The following is a 4,505-nucleotide window of genomic DNA, read 5'->3' as shown; positions in this document are numbered from 1 at the left end:
TTTCAAATAGTTTTCAAAACATATCTTTTAAAATGGTTTTCAAATCATATCTTCTCAATCACATCTTTTTAAGAAAATAACCTTTCAATCATATTTTTTTATCGTATCTTTTTCAAATTAGTTTTCAATCAACTCTTTTTAATTTCTAATTTCAAAATCTTTTTCAAAAATCACTTGATTTCTTTTTCACTTTGAATTTTCGAAAATTATCAATCAAATTTTCAAAATGTTTTCAAAATCTTTTAATTGAATTTTCGAAAATCCTCTTCCCTCCTTCTCACATCCTTCTATTTATGGAGTACCACTCCTTCTTAATGCACAATTTGAACCTTATCTAATTAAAGTTCGAATTCTCCTTCTCCTTCTTCTTTCTATTTCTCTTTTCCTCTGACATTTCAAGGAATCTCTATACTGTGACATAGAGGATTCCACATTTTCTTTTTCTCTTCTCTTTCATATGAGCAGGAGAAGAGACAAAGGCATTCTTGTTGAAGCTGATCCTGAACCCGAAAGGACCTTGAAGAGAAAGCTAAGAGAAGCCAAAGCACAACTCTCTTTAGAGGACCTGACCGAATTCTTCAAAGAAGAAGGACCCATGGCAGCCGAAAACAACAACAATGCCAACAATGCAAGGAAGGTGCTGGGTGACTTTACTGCACCTACTCCCGACTTCTATGGGAGAAGCATCTCTATCCCTGCCATTGGAGCAAACAACTTTGAGCTTAAGCCTCAATTAATTTCTCTAATGCAACAGAATTGCAAGTTCCATGGACTTCCAATGGAAGATCCTCATCAGTTTTTAGCTGAATTCTTGCAAATCTGTGACACAGTCAAGACTAATGGGGTTAACCCTGAGGTCTATAGACTGATGCTATTCCCTTTTGCTGTAAGAGACAGAGCTAGAATATGGTTGGATTCTCAACCTAAAGAAAGCCTGGATTCTTGGGAAAAGCTAGTCAATGCCTTCTTGGCAAAGTTCTTTCCACCACAAAGATGGAGTAAGCTTAGAGTGGAAGTCCAAACCTTCAGACAGAAGGATGGAGAATCCCTCTATGAAGCTTGGGAAAGATACAAACAATTAATCAGAAGATGTCCTTCAGACATGCTTTCTGAATGGAGCATCATAGGTATTTTCTATGATGGTCTCTCTGAACTATCTAAGATGTCCTTGGATAGCTCTGCTGGAGGATCTCTTCATCTGAAGAAGACGCCTGCAGAAGCTCAAGAATTGATTGAAATGGTTGCAAATAACCAATTCATGTACACTTCTGAAAGGAATCCTGTGAACAATGGGACTAGTCAGAAGAAAGGAGTTCTTGAGATTGACACTCTGAATGCCATATTGGCTCAGAACAAGATATTGACTCAACAAGTCAATTTGATTTCTCAAGGTCTGTCTGGAATGCAAAATGCACCAAACAGTACTAAGGATGCTTCATCTGAGGAAGAAGCTTATGATCCTGAGAACCCTTCCATGGAAGAGGTGAATTACCTAGGAGAACCCTATGGAAACACCTATAATTCTTCATGGAGAAATCACCCAAATTTCTCATGGAAGAATCAAGAGAGACCTCAACAAGGTTTCAATAATAATAATGGTGGAAGAAACAGGTTTAGCAATGGCAAGCCTTTTCCATCATCTTCTCAGCAACAGACAGAGAGTTCTAAGCAGAATACTTCTGACTTAGCAACAATGGTCTCTGATCTAATAAAGACCACTCAAAGTTTCATGAATGAAACAAGGTCCTCCATCAGAAATTTGGAAGGACAAGTGGGTCAGCTGAGCAAGAAAATTACTAAACTCCCTCCTAGCACTCTCCCAAGTAATACAGAAGAAAATCCAAAAGGAGAGTGCAAAGCCATAACCATGGCCGAATGTGGAGAGGAAAGAGAGGAGGAAGACGCCACTGAGGAAGACCTCAGTGGGCGTGTACCAATCTCCTCTGAGTTCCAATGGGAATCTGAGGCTCAAAATGAGACCATAGAGATTCCATTGGACTTACTTCTGCCATTCATGAGCTCTGATGAGTATTCTTCCTCTGAAGAGGATGAGTATGTCACTGAAGAGCAAGTTGCTAAATACCTTGGAGCAATCATGAAACTAAATGACAAGTTATTTGGAAATGAGACTTGGGAGGATGAACCTCCCTTGCTCACCAAAGAACTGGATGACTTGTCTAGGCAGAAACTGCCTCAAAAGAGGCAGGATCCTGGGAAGTTTTCTTTACCTTGTACCATAGGCACCATGACCTTCAAGAAGGCCTTGTGTGACTTAGGGTCAAGTGTGAACCTCATGCCCCTCTCTGTAATGGAGAAATTAGGGATCTTAGAGGTGCAAGCTGCAAGAATCTCATTAGAGATGGCAGACAATTCAAGAAAACAAGCTCATGGACTTGTAGAGAATGTTTTGGTAAAGATTGAAGACCATTACATCCCTACTGACTTCATAGTCCTAGAGACTGGGAAGTGCATGGATGAATCCATCATCCTTGGCAGACCCTTCCTAGCCACAGCAAAGGCTGTGATTGATGTTGACAGAGGAGAGTTAATCATTCAAGTGAATGAAAAATCCTTGGTGTTTAAGGCCCAAGGACATCCCTCTATCATCATGGAGAGGAAGCATGGAGAGCTTCTCTCAAAACAGAGCCAAACAGAGCCCCCACAGTCAAACTCTAAGTTTGGTGTTGGGAGGCTACAACCAAACTCTAAGTTTGGTGTTGAAACCCCACATTCAAACTCTAAGTTTGGTGTTGGGAGGTTTCAACACGGTTCTGAGCATTTCTGAGGCTCCATGAGAGCCCTCTGTCAAGCTAATGACATTAAAGAAGCGCTTGTTGGGAGGCAACCCAATGTTTTATAATTAATTATTTTCTGTTGTTATTTTATCTTTTTTGAAGGTTGATGATCATAAGAAGTCACAAAAACAATGAAAAAAGCAAAAACAGAATGAAAAACAGGAAGAAAAACAGCACACCCTGGAGGAGAAGAAGCTGGCGTTCAAACGCCAGTAATGCTAGCTGTTGGGCGTTTAACGCCCAGTCTGGCACCCTTCTGGGCGTTTAACGCCAGAAAGGGGCACCAGACTGGCGTTAAACGCCAGTAAAGGGCAAGAACCTGGCGTTAAACGCCAGGAATGGGCACCAGCCCGGCGTTTAACGCCAGAAATAGCTCAAAACGTGATTTTGAGCAACATTTGGTGCAGGGATGACTTTTCCTTGACACTACAGGATCTGTGGACCCCACAGGACCCTACCATCACTCTCTCTCTTCTTTCCCCATTCACCAATCACCTCAACACCCTTTCTTACCCCTCTTGGCCGAACACACTACCATCTCCCCTCTTCTTCATTCCTTCTTCTTCTACTCCCTTCTTTCTTCTTTTGCTCGAGGACGAGCAAACATTTTAAGTTTGGTGTGGTAAAAGCGTTGCTTTTTCATAACCATTTATGGCATCCAAGGCCGGAGAAACCTCTAAAAAGAGGAAAGGGAAGGCAAAAGCTTCCACCTCCGAGTCATGGGAGATGGATAGATTCCTCTCAAGGGTGCATCAAGTCCACTTCTATGAAGTTGTGGCCTTGAAGAAGGTGATCTCCGAGGTCCCCTTTTCACTCAAAAAGGGTGAATATCCGGAGATCCGCCATGAGATCCGAAGAAGAGGTTGGGAAGTTCTTACCAACCCCATTCAACAAGTCGGAATCTTGATGGTTCAAGAGTTCTATGCCAATGCATGGATCACAAAGAACCATGACCAAAGTGTGAACCCGAATCCAAAGAATTATCTCACTATGGTTCGGGGGAAATACTTGGATTTTAGTCCGGAGAGTGTGAGGGTGGCGTTCAACTTGCCTATGATGCAAGGAGATGAGCATCCTTACACTAGAAGGGTCAACTTTGATCAAAGGTTGGACCAAGTCCTCACAGTTATATGTGAAGAGGGCGCACAATGGAAGCAAGATTCAAGAGGAAAGCCGGTCCAATTGAGAAGGCATGACCTCAAGCCCATCACCAAGAAAAGGATGGAGTACACAAGAGATCTCACTCATCATGAGATCCCTGAGATTCCTCAAGGGATGAATTTTCCTCCACAAAACTATTGGGAGCAACTAAACACCTCCCTAGGAGAACTAAGTTCCAACATGGGACAACTGAGGGTGGAGCATCAAGAACACTCCATCATCCTTCATGAAATTAGAGAAGATCAAAGAATCATGAGGGAGGAGCAACAAAGACAAGGAAGAGACATTGAGGAGCTCAAGCACTCCATAGGATCTTCAAGAGCAAGAAAGAGCCGCCATCACTAAGGTGGACCCGTTCTTTGATTTCCTTGTTATTGTTCTTCTGTTTTTCGAATTTTAATGCTTATGTTTATCCATGGTTGTGTCTTATGATCATTAGTGTCTTAGTGTCTATGCCTTAAAGTTATGAATGTCCTATGAATCCATCACCTTTCTTCAATAAAAACGTGCCTAATTGATAAAAGAAAGAATTGCATGAATTTTGAATTT

The 4,505-nt window shown here is 41.6% G+C and overlaps 1 non-coding gene across 1 annotated transcript; it reads right to left on the bottom strand.

Moving 5' to 3' along the window:
• Window positions 1-1,000: 1,000 nt before the first annotated feature.
• Window positions 1,001-1,108, bottom strand: LOC130958985 (small nucleolar RNA R71). Its single transcript, XR_009078082.1, has one exon. It is a non-coding gene; the product is annotated as a small nucleolar RNA R71 (small nucleolar RNA).
• Window positions 1,109-4,505: the final 3,397 nt, after the last annotated feature.

The sequence above is a fragment of the Arachis stenosperma genome, chromosome 10, assembly GCF_014773155.1.
Source record: "Arachis stenosperma cultivar V10309 chromosome 10, arast.V10309.gnm1.PFL2, whole genome shotgun sequence".
In the NCBI taxonomy this organism is placed as follows: Eukaryota; Viridiplantae; Streptophyta; class Magnoliopsida; order Fabales; family Fabaceae; genus Arachis; species Arachis stenosperma.
The sequence above is the reverse complement of the archived record's forward strand: the minus strand, read 5'-3'. Positions and strand labels throughout refer to the sequence as shown.